Source organism: Sminthopsis crassicaudata, chromosome 3 (assembly GCF_048593235.1).
Source record: "Sminthopsis crassicaudata isolate SCR6 chromosome 3, ASM4859323v1, whole genome shotgun sequence".
Classification (NCBI taxonomy): domain Eukaryota; kingdom Metazoa; phylum Chordata; class Mammalia; order Dasyuromorphia; family Dasyuridae; genus Sminthopsis; species Sminthopsis crassicaudata.
Window position 1 is genome coordinate 53,618,498 of NC_133619.1, and position 15,647 is coordinate 53,634,144.

Here is a 15,647-nt window from a genome sequence, read left to right on the forward strand (position 1 = left end):
AGACACAAATACATATAACTTTAATATGTAATATTATATGATAAATCTCTTTGAGAGGTAGATGAAGGAGCTGCTAAAATCTTTAATAACAAACTCCAGGGGGTGGGTGGGTGGAAGCATGAAGAACATATTTTTTAAAGTTTAACCTACATTATTAACATTTTATCCATCATTTTCCTAACTTTAGACAAACAACAAAAGAATAAATCAAGTCCCAATGCAATGTCTTCAATAATTTGAGGTATTAATGATCACACTGAGAGTTTAACAATTTGTTCTCTTAATCCAGTTCATTGATTCAATTCAGTAAATATTTAGTAAGCATCTTCTATGTCCTAGCATTGTCCTAAGTCCAGGGGAGACAGATAAGAAGAAAGACAGTTGCTGTCCACAAGGAGTTTACAATCTAGTAAGGGAAGATGATATACAAGATGAAACACTAAAGATGGAAGGGGTGTCAGGGAGTGCTGAGAATCAAAGGGTCAAAACCAAGTAGAGACAAAGAAAATTGAGGAGTTAGCCTGGAAAGTTTTGAGCCCTCTTTAAAGGAGGGTTTAGAAAGAGTTATTGCTCTACCCTTCAATCAGAGAGGAGAGGCAATTGGAGGTCCTGAGGAGGTATTGAATATCAAAAACTGATATTGCTGCAGAATGATGAGATTTCAAAAGATCAGCTTCTCCTGGAGGTGGCATGAAGTTCAGAGAAGAAACTGAGCAGAGCCACATGATGGAAAATTGACACAGAACTGGGTAAAGACCAAGTGATCTGTGAGATTATGGTGTCTTGTACCACAGGCATTTAAATTTGTTAAATTGAATTGAATTAGATCTGAGGATTTTGTTAAGGGCTTGGTCTAGAAACTGACTGGATTTTGTATGATCACTTCTTGTAGAAGGGGTACCTTCTCTGAAGAGGGAGATAAATCTAGAAGACTATCTAAATATGCCTTGGTCTTAAAGGTTTCAGTCTCCTCCTGGTTTCTAGAATATCCATCTGTGCTTAGTTTTGTCCTCCCCTTTGGTCTGACAGTTTGACAATGGAAAAGATCAAAAAAGGAATGGGGAAAAAAGTCTGGGAGGAACTATTTGTCCCCATATCAGCAGCAGAGAAAGACACTAATCTCCTACATTGCCCCAAACTGCCTTATTTCATCCAGCATGACTGTCAGTTCCTCTCATTTCTTCTTCCTCAGTATGTCAAACCACAGGTCTACAGAGTGGTATAAGGTGGGCTGCTACCATCTTATCCTGCCTGTGCCCACTGGTTTCCAAGTAAAATCACAGAGAAGTAGCCAAAGGAGAATAGAACAAGGGCGAGGAAGGCAAAGATCTCTAAAGGGTAACAGAGGAAATGATTCTCCATTGAGCAATGTGGATAAGAGCTGGTAAATAATAAAAATGGCTAAAGTTCTGAAGGTGGCACTAAGATGGCAGCGTAAAGCAAGGAAGCTGCTCAAGATTTCCCAGGTTTCCTCAAAAATCCCATGAAACCAAGACTTTGAACAGAGTCTGGCAGAATTAAACCACTTTCCAGCTCAAGATAGATTAGAAGGACTTCAGAAAGGTCAGTCTCATCCAGCTTAGATGGTGTCCAGAAAAGCCAGTGAGAGCGTCTTAATGACAGCAGATCAGTAACTAAGATCCTCTGTCCTGGCTCAGTAGCGGAGCAAACCAGTGGGGCAGCCTCCAGTCCCAGCACAGAAGGCAAATTGCCAACCCAGGAAACCAAATTATTGCCCCCACTAGGGCTATCCACCCTAGCAAGACACCAAACACAAGGGATCCTGTGTCCTTAAAGCCAAGACTCAGAGTGGCACAAGAAGCTTGGAATAATGCCCCTATACATTAGGAGCAGAGCTTGACTTTAAAAGTTACAAAATAGGGAAAAAATAAAGAAAGAAAATGAGCAAGAAACAGAAAAGAACCTTAACCATGGAAAACTACAATGGTGGGGCAGCTAGGTGGCACAGTGGATAGAGCACCAGCTCTGAAGTCAGGAGGACCTGAGTTCAAATCTGACCTCAGACACTTAACACTTCCTAGTTATGTGACCCTGACAAGTCACTTAACCCCAACTGCCTTAGCAAAAAAAAGAAAAAAAAAACCTTTTTTTTTTTTAATGGTTCAAAGTTTGCCTATAGGTTTTTGCAGCACTGAGACAGGATACATTTCAGCACAAGACTAACCCAGCTATAAATCAAACTGAGAAGAGAGGAATAACAAGAGTAGAAATGTAGCCAATGTCTACCACTCTGCAGAGACCACAGTCTCAGATGGCACTATCAATTACCTCCTCAAACATTATAGCCACATAATGAACTTGTAGCGAATAGGAAGAGAGCTACATGAAGCATCCAGACATCATCAGACCTCAGAACAAGGAAACATTTTCTGAGAATGCCTTGTAGGTCAGGGACCATCACTTCTCAGCTATCCATGGGCAAATTATTGGCATTGCCCGCATAGCTAAGGTCTGCTGTAATAGTAGTTTATAATTCTTAGTGACTCAGTCACCCACTCTGCCTAAGTAAGGATACCATTGACATTCACACAGCTGGTATTTACTTTCACTGGAAAGGGAGGAAAACTTTTTAATTACCAGTAACTCTGGTATCTTTAGATAGGTTTGATCTGCCCAAGAGTAGGAGTGGATGGTGTAGGCAATGGACTATGTGGTAGGATCTAGGAAGCTACTCCATTGGATACCTGGAATTCCACTATTAGTAATTCATTTCTTTGAGTTTGAGAGTAGGAGTGAAGTTTTAAGTCATTAATACCTTAATGAAAATGACTTTAACTAATACTTTCCTAGCTGATAAGAAAGAGTCAAACACTGGAGGGAGGAAAGGAAGGAAGGAAAAAGAGAGGAAATAAGCATTTATTAAGCATCTACTGGCTACCAGGTTTAGTGTTAAGTGCTTTACAAATAATATTTACTTAGGAAGATCAATAGGAAGCTAAGATAATTGATAATAAAGAGGGAGTTATAAGCCCCAAAAGAAAAGTTCTAGGGGATACCAAAGACCACTTCACAATTTAATTCAGTTTGTAGATCATTGGTAGTATGTAGACATTAAATATATATATATATATATATATATATATATATATATTAGTAACATCAAAATATGTATGAGGGGATAGAGGAAGTGTTAAAATTGATTTTTCTATGAAAATTTGAATTTATATTAAAAAATTGAAACTTGAATAGTATATTTGTATGCAAAGTGGAAGAACATGGTTCATAGGATCTTCTGTCCAGATAGGCAGAAAGGAAAGACTGTGGCTAATCTAGTTATCTCCTTGCTTTAGAAAAGATGTAATGTAGCACACAATTATACTCCTGCCCCAGTAAATGACAAGGACCATCAAATTTCCTGAGAAAAACTGAGATCCGATTCCTTCAATAGTCTTAGAAGTGATGCCTTCTCTTCCCAGAAGAAAGGGAGCCACAGAAGTGTCAAGATTAAGAAGATGACCAATTAAACCATTACTGGCTATTTCAGCACTTTTACCTAAATGAAGCCTCAGAATATTAAAGAAACTTATATTCAAATGTAAGTATAGAAAGTCTTACTTTTTGGGAAAGAGGTATTATTTGCAGTTTGGGATTACTTATGCCATTAACAAGGAAAATTAAGAGCAGGCTGTAATTCTCCTAACAGAATCATCAACTAACCTTGCTTTACATACTTCAAATGCTTTGCCAGGCTTCCATGCCTTTAAAATGGTATCAATTTCTAGCTGGTCCGATAGCATTTATAATACAATATCTCAATCTTATACTTGTCTCATGACAGGAAGTTAAACCAGTCATTGATTATCTAGCAAAGGACTCCTGGAAGTAAGAAATACTGGCAGATGATTAACTTTGAGCTAGTTAACTGGCTTGGTCAAAGCATGATACTTAGGAGCTCAAGCTCCTGCATCACTTTGCACAGAGGAAGACTTCAAGTTTGATGGCTGTCTTGGTGGGTCCTTCCTCATTGGAGATCCCCAAGTAAAGACTGGAAGATCACATTGATTATGTCATTGAAAGGATTTTTTTTTTCAGGTAATGATTAAACTATATAGCCATTGAGGTCTTTTCTCACTCTAAAATGTTTTGATCTTAGCCTTCTACTACCCTATTCCATGCATTTTCATGACTGTTCCCCTTACTCTGTCATTTTTCCCTTCTCATCTGGCTTCCCCAGTTTCCTTCAGGTCCCAAATAAAATCTTACCTTCTATAAAGAGCTTTTTTCCCCCAATGTCTCTTAATTCTATTCTCTTCTCTTTCTCTTGAATATTTCCAGTTGAATTTATATATCGCTTCTTTGTGTACAGTTTTTGTGTAGTCTTCCCTTGCTAATCTGTCAACTCCCTGAGAAAATGGAATTCATATATTTTTTTTTTTTTTTTGCATTTCTTTATATTCCCAGAATTTAGCACAATACCTAGAACATAGCAGCTACTTAACAAATTCTCCTTAATTAGACCATTAATTGTGTTCTTCATCCCACATTACTACAAATACATGTCCCACTTGATAGAAGGGTCCAGGCTGGAAGAAATTCACCACAATCTGTCACCACAATTGAAAAATAATTCAGAATGTGTGTCCTGTTGTAAATCATAGGCCAAAGACCACTGTAATTTCTTTCAAATGACAGGACAGAAATTCATCCACTGAGCAGTCTCCTCTCTATCACTAAGCAGCTGTGGGACTTTGGCCAAGTTTCTTCATCTGGGACAATGAAGGAGTTACTTATACGTGAGGGACTATGGACCCTTCCAACCCTAACATTTTATGATTATAGGGTACAGGGGAAATAATAATGACTTTGGAATCAGAGGCCCTAAGTTTAAAAGCTGCCACTGACTCAACTATGTGAGCTTAAACAAATCATTTACCATCTCTAGGCCTCAGTTTCCCCTTCTGCAAAAATAAGTATGCTGCTCTAGATGACTTTCTTAGGTCCTTCCATTACAATTCTGGGATGAAACAGGACCTGCCCTGTATTATTCTTGAGATCACAATGCCCTCTAGTGTTGTACTTTGAAAGAATCCCTAAAATCTAATCTAAGAGGTCATTTCAATTTTGGATTAAAGAGGTAGAATAGGAAGGAACTTTAGAAAACATAGAATCCAGCCTTCTTCTTTTCCAAATGAGGAAATTGAGTCTAGAGAAATAAAATTAATTTATTTTAAACAGGATATTATATTAATTTAGGTGCTGAAGAATGAACATTAGTTCTAGTCAGAGGCCACCTCTGACTCTGGGCCTCAGTTTACTCATCTGTATAATGGAGACCTTGAACCCTATAGCCTCAGCAGTCCCTTTCAGTCCTAAATCTGTGATCCATTATGGATAAACTTCCAAGTACTATCCCAATTCTTTTGAGGAATTTTGAATTAATCTGTATCAAAATTTGTGTCAAATATTTGCTGATTTTTTTTTAATACAGAAAATTCTTTTGTAAATATAATCATTTTTAACTGTAAGAGAGTGACACATATTAGGTTGGGGGGAGGGGACTTAGCTTGGAATCAAGAAAGACCTAAATTCTAATCCTGGATCTAATATTTACTACTGGCTGGAGTCTGAGCAAGTTAACTTCCAACCTCCTTATCTCCAAGAAGGAGTTAATACCTGTAGTCCCTGTAGAAAGGCATGGAGGTAGGAGATGTGTGAGATGGAACAAGTAGCCCAATATGGTGTCAGTGTTGGAGGCAAGAGAAGGAGAGAGGCATGGGGAAATAATGTGTAAGAGTGGTTATAGTTGTTCAGTCATTTCAGTAATGGCAAAAATATTGGAGTGGTTTCCCATTTCCTTCTCCAGCTCATTTTACATATAAAGAAACTGAGGCAAATGTGTAGGAATAAAAGAGCCAGGAGATGAAGATCTTTAAATGCCAAAGGATTTTATATTTGATGCTAGAGACAAGAGGTAATATCTAGAAAATCTGGAGCAGGGGCTAACTAGAATCATATTTGGGATTTAACAAAAATTATTTTGGCAGCTGTATGGAAGATTGGAATGGAAGGAGACTTGAGGCATGAAAACTAAGTAAGAGGCAATTGCAAGAGTCTAAGGTCTGAAACCTAATAGAAGCTCATAGTAGCTAGGAGACATATACAAAAACTACTGTAGACAAAGACAATATCTCTTGTACTTTGGGAGATTGAGGGAAAGGACTTTGTCAAAGCAAAGTACTAGGACTACGGTGGTAACCTCCAAGATAAGAAAGCACAATGAACAAAGGATGAATTTGGAGGGGAAAATAATAAACTGTTTTAAATCTGTTAAATTTGATGTGTCAGTAAGATGGGGAGGCAATTAGAGAAATGAGATTGGATTAAGAAAAAGCCAAAGATAAGTAGATCAGAGAGTCATTTGCATGGAAATGGTAATTTAATTCGTGGATGGTGATTAGATGATAGGATTTGACCAAGTCTGGGAGTGCCTTGAGGAATAGATTTAGTTGAGGGGAGTGATAAACTGATTAAATAGATTGGAAAAAGGAGTGATCAGCTAGATTGGAACGAAAAGCCAGAGAAAACTGCGTCTAAAAACCTCAGAACATCCTGAAAGAGAAAGCCAATTATATCAAAAACTGCAGAGGACAAGTTCAGGTATCATGCACCAATCAGCTTTGCTGTTCTCAATAGTCAAAGGTTGCAGCCCCACCCTACTGAGTCTCCATGTCTATTGTTTGTTATACTTTTTAGGGGCAGCTGATGGGAATAATACTGTAGTGATCATGAGTAGCTTTTCTTATGGAGAATTTCCATGTATGCAAGTGGTCTTCAAAAGGTTTCTGGGAGTCTACCTTCCCTACCCCATCTCTTCCAATAAAGAAGAGGTTTCAATGGTAAATTAATGAGATGAAGTTGTGTTCTTGGCAACAATGGCAGCAAAGGACAAGATGGTGACAACTTCAGAGAACTGAGGGGGTGATGAGAAGGGCAAATGAGGCAACAGAGATTGCTCCCTTCCTCTAGAATGACATGACGTCTACATCAATCTGACTGAGAACACCCATTCCATTTACCTACCTGCTCTATGGAAGTTTGATTACGTGAGGCTTGTGTCTGACTTTCTTGGAGGAGGAAGGAAACACTATTGTTCTTCCTTGTTAACAAGGCTCAGACAAGAGTCCCTTTTCTGGTTTTTGTGTGCCAAAAATAAACCTGTACTGTGTTCAAATGACTATGGGTAGCATGATATATACAGAGAAGCTGAATATCCCTACAGAAAAGAGAGAATCTAAACAAATTCAGATATTCATAGGGTTTTCCTGAATGGAGACATGATTATTGACAAGGCTTCAAGACTGCACCTTGTAATGGGCTTAAGAATACATTAAGAGCATCAGTGAGATATATATATAGATATAGATATAGATATAGATATATGTATGTATGTATGTATATATATATATATGGCATCTTAATGTTTGCAAAGTTCTTTATATATCTAAGCCCATTTGGACCTCCCAACCAGCCTGCTATTATTGTCTCAATTTTGCAGAAAAGTGAGACAAAAGTTGGTGATTTGAAGTCACATAGCAGGAATTCAGTGCAGCTCTTCAGATGCCAAGCCTTGATTAATTGATTAAAAAGTCTCAAAGAAAAAATAAATAGGGAAAAATGAAAAACTCCCAAAAGAGGTTATTTCCAAATCATCATCATGTTAGTTTATGATAGTAAGTCATTACTATACCATAAAACTTGTAACTAGTCCCTGAGAAACTGAATCTAAACATTAAGTGCATCTCCAGTGGAAGCAGAGCTGAAACAGTCAGAATCAAAGAAATGCTGAGAGGAAAAGGTAACCTGACTCCAGACATAACAGGGGCTGAACATGATACACTCCAGTGACTCCTTGAGCAGGTAGCTGGTACCATGGATAGAGAGCTGGACTTGCAGTCAGGGAGGCCTGAGTTCTTTGCTTTTCCCATTATGAGCTCGCATTTCCATTTTTTGTTGTGTCCTGATCTTCCTTCCCCTCCTAGAGTGTAAATTAGTTAAGTGGGTGGAATACCTCCTGTTGAGCTTTGCATTTCTGCTGTAGTTTTGGATGTAATAGTCACCTCTTGAATTTTGGTAGAGGGAATTTTTGAAGATATATATGAGGTTTCTAAAGAATATGTAGGGATAGCTAGTTAGTGCAGTGGATAGAGCACCAGCCCTAAAGTCAGGAGGACTTGAGTTCACGCCCTCAGACACTTAACACTTCCTAGCTGTGTGATCCTGAACAAGTCACTTGACCCCAATTGTCTCAGCAAAAAAAAAAAAAAAAAAATTCCTCATTTTATCTACATTCCTGGAGCTGCTATTATTATTTAAATTTATAATATTATATTATTATTTATTTTTTCCAGATGAGGAAACTAAGGCAGACAGCAGTTAAGTGACTTGGCCAATCATATATAGCTAGCAAGTATAAAAAATCAAATTTGAACTCAGAGCCTTCCTAATTCTATGTCCAGTTATTTTTTTGTTCATGATAACATATATGCTCCTTGTCCTCATAGGGCTGTGAAGAAAGCACTCTGTAAACTCAAATCGTTAGAAACAGGTGCTATTATTGGCCACCTTGGGAGTAATTAGAGGGCTTTGTGAATAGAAAGATAAATTTGAAGATAGAAAGACCCAAGTTCAAATCCTGGCTGACACACTAGTAAGTGTCTGACAATAGGTAATTCATTTCAATGCCATCTGCCTCAGTTTCCTCAGCTGTAAAATGGAGAAAATAATAGCACTTATCCTCCAATGCTGTGGTAAGGATCAAATGAAGCACTTTGTAAAGCTTGAAATGCTAAATTTTAGCTGTCACTATTATTCAACTAGAAAAATGAGACACCAATCCAAAACAATATTTGTGGGCAGACCAATCAAGAGAAGACATCATCACTGTGAGTGGAAATGAAGTAATCAGGGCAGACTTCACGGAGGAGGATTCTTAGGGAGACAATCAGGGTCACACAACTAGTAAATGTTTGACATTGAATTTGAACTCTGGTTTTCCTCACTCCAGGGACAGCGCTCCATCCACCTCTTTGCTCCAAGGAGGTAGCATTTTGGGCAACAAAATGAAGGCATTCCAGCAAGGGGAATGTCATGGTCAAAGGTCCCAAGGTAGAACCAGCCATCAGGATTTACAGGCAGCAGGAACTGACAAGTTTGGGGGGAGGGCAGCAATGAGGTCACATGTTGGAAAGCTTTGGCCACAGTTTTTAGAATTTATGTGCTAAGTCATGGGGAGACTTTGCAGATTTATGAGGCTAGAAGTAATGATGTTCTTGGAGGATGAATTGGAAAGGAGGAAGGGAAAGAGTAGAGGCAGGAAGGTCAATTAGAAAACTCTTGCATCATCAAAGCTTGAGGTGACATTCTTGGATCCCACTTCTTTTTTTAATCTGTTTTTTCCTACTTAGTTTATTCAGGAATGCCATTTAAGGGGAGGTTTCCTTTGTTTTCAGAATGAATTCTTATCAGCCCAAATCATTGCCACTATCACTGCCTCCCAAGCCTCTCAGGACTCAGTCCTCTCCAGGGTCATGGACCCCCTCACCATCCAACAAAATCAAGAGCCTTATTTTAGTCTTCACCAGTTTGGCAATAATTGCCTCATGTTGGGGCCTTGTACAGGAACAAGGCATTGGTGTTCATGGAGGTCAAAGGCTTCTCATTCCTCCCACAGAAGGCAGAGGTTCATTAGCAGATGGAGACCAGTTAAAGTTGTATGTTATCACCAACCTGGAAAGAGCAGAAATCCAGAAATATTCACACAGACCCAAAACGAAGAACTGGGCTATATTTTCTCCACTTAGTTACTAGTCTAAAGCAGGAGAAAATGGAAGCCCCCAGGCAGAAAGAATTGCAAAGCAGAAATGTTTGTACAACTGAACTGGGCTCCAAAATTCTCTGCCCATTCCTAAGATTTGATTAATGACAATTAGTTGTAGTGCTCCACATATCAGGTAGTTAGAACTGGAGTCAGGAAGCTTCAAATTCAACCTCAGACACTTGCTAGTTGTGTGATCCTGAATAAGTCACAAACTATCTCTCGGTTTATTCAGTTGAAAATGGGGATGATAATTGTATCAGCCATACAGTGGTTGGGTGGATCAGATGAAATAGATTTGTAAAGTACTTAGCACACAGTGCCGGGAACTTAGTAGGTACTTAATGTTGCGGGCGTAGCCCCTTTAAGATTCCTTGTCTGATCTACCTTTGGGACAAGATATTCCTAGGGGAAAAGATCCATATCTGAGCCATTCTGGGCTGTACCCAGCCCCCAGTTGGTTTGGGTTTTCAGCCCCCTTTGATACAAGATCTGGCCAAACTAGTTTGGGCTGTACCCAGCCCCCTACCGGATCTGAGCTGGCTTGGATAAAGCCCCCCAAAAATCTGGCCTTCAAGGAATTAACCTGAGCTCCGCTCATATGGCTTCTTCAAGCAGATAAAAGGAGCAAAGCTAGAACCATCTTTGGTCAGAGATTTGAAAGATGCCAGCCAAGATGCTGGCATCAGAGATTCTCTGTCCCCGCCGCTTTCGGCGTTTATCTTCCTCTATCTAATGCCTTTTACTAACCAGACCTTAACCTTGCTTTCAAACCCAGCAATAAACATCTTTTTACCCATCTAGGTTTTCGGGCCTGTAAATTCATTTACAGGGGACTCTCGCAGCCACTACACCTGATTTAACTTTGTATCCTTGTGCCGAACCCTAAGGGGGTTTCAGGGGAGACTCCCTGTACCCCGAATCCTGCCACTAGACCTCACTTAATCCTATTGAGGTATATATCTCATTATTAGTTATTTACCTCATAATTTGGTTCATGTTACCTCATCATTTTGAGGTTCCCTATTACCTCATCACTTAATATTTTTTTCCTTCCTTCTTCCTTTCTTCTCTTCCTTCCTTCCTTCTTTTTTCCTTGTTTCTTTCTTCCCCTTTCTTTTTTGATTCCTTTTTCCTCCCTTTTCCCTCTGTCCCTTCCCTTCTTATTTCCTTCTTTCTTTCCTCCTTCCCTCTATTCCATACTTCCTTCCTTTCTTCTTTTTTCCTTCCTTTCTTCTTCCTCTTTCCCTTCTCTTTTTTCTTTCCTCCCTCCATTCCTTCTTTTCTGTGTTTTATTTCTTCCTCTTTCCCTTCTCTTTTTTCTTTCTTTCATTCCTTTCTTCCATTTTTTCCCTTCCCTTCATCCCTATTTTTATCTCTTCCCTCTATTCACGTGCACATGAAGCTGAGAAATTAAGCTTCTGCTTGTGGAGGCCAGTTAGCAATAAAAATCATATGAACTGATTCAAAAACTAATAAAAAGAATTTTTTTTTTCTAATTACAAAAAAAAAAGACTGAAATGATCTGGGTACGGAATCCAAATTTGCTAGTGATTTACAGAGGACTGGGCAGGGTAAATTCAGGGTAAGAAATGTTTTGCTTGGAAAACTGCATTGAAATATTTCAAACATAAAGTCTTTTCACTGCTGAGTCACTCTTGGCTAGCTTCTAGGTATCATTTATTTTTGCTTGGGTTTTCATTTGCAATAAACCTCATGAGTTCAGACAGATTTTGAGGGCAATCAGTCAATTAGTGAAAAGTCTGTATTTTAAGACTTAAAAAAAAAAAATCCTTTTATTGTTTGCAAAAACTTCTAATTAAGTAAATTAACTATGATAAAATAGAGGATTTGGCTCAAGAAGCAGTGGATTTAAATCCCAGCATTGCTGGGATTTACTACATGTGTGACCTTGAATAAATCTATTTCACACCTGTAAAATGAGTGGGCTGAACTATATAATGGAAAACAAGACTTTCAGTTCTAAACTGATGACTGTCTTAATAGTCATTTTCCACATTGCTGATATTCATCTCATTAGTTGCCATTCATTAAAGGTTGAGGTGTTTTATTTCTCTTTGTACCTTTATGGCTCTTGACCATAGTGCCGTGCATAGAATGGGCACTCAATAATTACTTGATGAACAAAGTAATGAATGAACAATTGTAACATTTTCACAGACTGGGAGAGCAATACTGCCATATTTCTCTTTATTTCTCTACCAAGCAATAATGGGATGCAAAAGAGATGTCTATTTAACCTTCCCATCTTCTTGCACTGGGTTTGTACGGGTAATTATTTTACCCATTTACCCAGTTTACAGAATTATTTTACTGCACTATGCCACCCAAAATACACCCTTTAAGGCAAAGTTGTTTTGGGCTTCTATAGGTAACAAATATGAAAATTACAAACATAGGTAGTGATATACAAAGTTTTTGTTGGAGTTCATAATTTATACAAATAATACTTGAATAAATACTGCTTGAACTAAGTAATAATGATTACAACTAATAATGCTTGAACTAGGATTTTGCACTATACTATAGGACTTAATGAATTATGTCCATGAGAATTAAGAATCTCTTTCAAGATGGATAATTATTTTGAAACAGTGCATTGTTTGTGTAAAAAAAATTATTTTGGGCACCTTTAATTCATTTCTCTACTCTGGTTCCCATGGAATGATATTTAACTGAGAAAGAACTCTGGGTTTAGATGCCCAAATGATATATAGAGGCAGCACAATGGATAAGGTGTTTGGGCTAGAAAGACTTGAGTTCAAATCCAGCCTCAAATACTAGCTGTATGACCCTGGACAAGTCACTTAATTTCAGTCTGCCTCAGTTTCCTCATCTATAAGATGATGATAATATTTACCTCCTGGGATTTTTGTGAAGATGACTGAGATGATGTTTATAAAAGCACTTAACATGGTTCCTAGCACACAGTAGGTACTACACAAATGCTTACTTCCTTTTTTTCCTCAAAAGACAGCTCTTAGTTTTTGAGATTTTCACACTGAATCTTTTAACTCATGTTTATGGAAGTCAGTTCCATCACAGGGCTGATCACAATTTTTTATCCTGTGACTTCTCATTATATCCTGGTAAGATAGATATGACCCAAGAGATTTATCATCCCAAATTCAATTGTCATTGCAATCTCCTCTCTGCTAAGTCATTTAGTAATGCAACTCAGACAAGACTTGGTGCTTGATATCCAAGCTAATATCCAAGAGATGATGTTTCCAACAGTTCAGAAAAACAAATAGAGAAAGAGAATATTGTCAGTCAATAAATGTTTACCAAGGGCACTCTATATGGCAGACACTGTGCTAAGTAAGCACTGGGGATTCAAAGCAAGGTAAAATTTTCTCTTGGCGAGCTTATTCCAAGAACTCACAATTCATAATAGAGAAGACAATTTGCAGTTAACTGTGTGCAAATAAGCTATAGAAAGGAAACACTAGGGGAAGATGACAGAGGAAAGTCAAATGAATTAAAAAGGATCCAAAAAGGCTTCTGGTAAGAAGTGGGATTTCATATGGGACTTGAAGGAAGCCATAGAAATTAGAGAGAGGAACATGAAGAGAAAATGTTCCAGGAATGGAAGACAGACAGTAAAAATGTCGAGAATTGGAAGGTGGAGTATCATATCTAAGGAAGAGCAAGGAGACAATTGTTGCTGGATCACAGATCACAGGAGCTTGGAAAAGTGGCATGTAATAGGTAAGAAGAATGGAAAGGTAATGGGATGGGGGTAGGTGAGTAGATGGAACAAAAAGTTATATATAAAATGCTTTGAATGTCAAACATGGTTTTATATTTGATCCAGGAAATAATAGAAAACTACTGGAGTTTATCGAGTTGGGTGATCAGTCATGTGCTTTAGGAAAATCATTTTGACTGCTGATTGGAGGATATTTTAGACTGGGGAGAGACTTGTGGCAGACAGCCCAACCAGAAGACTATCTCTGTTAGGATTACTAGGTGAGAACTCAGGTTGTCTGGATAATTATAAGGTGAGAACTCAGGTTGACTTGACAGTTCTCTGGCTCAGACCTTTGGTTTGGGCCTTTAAAGGGAGTTTACACCTTAGGAATTCTAAGAGGAGCAATCTCATTGGTTGGAGTACTTCTTCCCAGAAGCCCTTGCATTACCCCAAGCCCATTTTCTGGGAGGATAAGAGAGGACAGCACTCCAGAGAAAGGAGAAGCCTCTCCGCTACATCTGGCTTGACGGGGCTCTCTGCAGGAAAGGAAGTCACTTCTTTGGACAAGAGTTAACGGCAACTGTCTGGAGACAACGGTTCTCTACAGGAAGAAGAATCTGTCCGAGAGATTTGAGTTGACACAGCAGATCTCTTCCCAGAGAGCGATCCATCGGCAGCTTCTGGAGACAACAGCACGTTACATATCTCAATAATCCAGGTATGAAGAGATTAGGGTAGGGATAATGTCAGAGAAAGAAAAGACATTTGTGAAAAAATATTACAAAGATATTATTGATTTGTTGATAACAGATTGTGTGGGGGAGAAGGAATGAGAAGGTGTCCAGGAAAATATCTAAATCAGAACCTGGGGGACTGGGAGGATGGTGGAGCCCTTGTTAGTTAGGGGTAAAGAATGAATTTACTTTTGGGCATAGTGAGTTTAAGATGTTTATAGTATCATTCAGTTGTAGGTGTCTAATAGGTAATTGGAGATGACAGGATTGGAGGTCAGAGGAGTTAAGTTAGGATAAATAGATCAGACACTATTAGCAAAGAGGTGATAATTGAATCATCTTGAATAAATGAACAGTGACTGATTATCTTAAATGAGACAAAACTGTAAATTACTTAGAATAGGACCTGGTATTTAGTAGGTATATGCTCAGGGGCAGCTAGGTGGTGCAGTGGATAGAGTGGACTCCTGGAGTTAGGGACTCTTTTTCTAAGTTCAAATCTGTCCTCAGACACTCGATAAGGTGACTCTGGGCAAGATACTTCACCCTGCCTGCCTCAGCTTCCTCATCTGTAAAATGATTTGGAGAAAGCAATGATGCTCCCTTTCCAGTCTCTTTGCCAAGAAAACCCCAAATGGAGGCGGCAAAAGTTAGACATGACTGAAAAACAATGAAGAGGTTTATTATTATTATTTTAATGAAGATGTGTGCAGCTATATAAGCAATGAGGAAGCATCAAGTAATCAGAGAGAATCTGGAAGTTGCTACTGGGAGCAAAGGACTGTCCAACTCTCCTAACCAGTGAGAGAATGGGTGAAAATAGTCAGTGCTAGGGAGAGAAAAGGTCGGAGAAAAACTTAAAGGAAAAGAGAAAAAAGAGAGAAAAGGTAACCTAGAGAGAGCCAGGTCTCAGTGAAAGTAATCAAGTGGGAGCTAGGTCTCAGTGAAAGCCAGAAGATCCGAAGGAATAGAAAAGATTTAGCTGAAGTCAAGTTTGTTGCCTATGGAAGCAGGCTTTCCAAAGAACACCTAGGAAGGGGTAGATTTCTTAGCTGCCCCTGAACATATACCTACTAAATACCAGGTCCTATTCTAAGTAATTTACAGTTTTGTCTCATTTGAGATAATCAGTCACTGTTCATTTATTCAAGATGATTCAACTATCATCTCTTTGCTAATAGTGTCTGATCTACTTATCCTAGCTTAACTCCTCGGACTTGGAGGGAAGAAGAGGGAGAAGTTGTCAAGGGCTGAATGAATCTCTGAGCAGATGCACTTGAATAGCCAAGCACTTGAGGCTAATTGCCAATTGAACAATACTCTATTAACATATACTTGGAGAAAGGCCTTACCCAACTATTCT

General features: G+C 38.6%; 1 protein-coding gene across 4 annotated transcripts in view; it reads left to right on the forward strand.

The window, feature by feature from the left end:
- The window catches only part of SLC19A3 (solute carrier family 19 member 3), a 56,573-nt gene that overhangs the window by 18,661 nt on the left and 22,265 nt on the right, over positions 1 to 15,647 (forward strand). The window contains exons 4-6 of one of the 4 annotated variants that reach the window (XM_074298495.1): positions 3,312 to 3,556; positions 3,800 to 4,053; positions 13,984 to 14,268. The gene's annotated coding sequence lies outside the window, so the exon portion shown is untranslated. The remainder of the gene's footprint in view (positions 1 to 3,311; positions 3,557 to 3,799; positions 4,054 to 13,983; positions 14,269 to 15,647) is intronic. The other 3 variants (XM_074298496.1, XM_074298497.1, XM_074298498.1) reach the window with 3 other exon arrangements.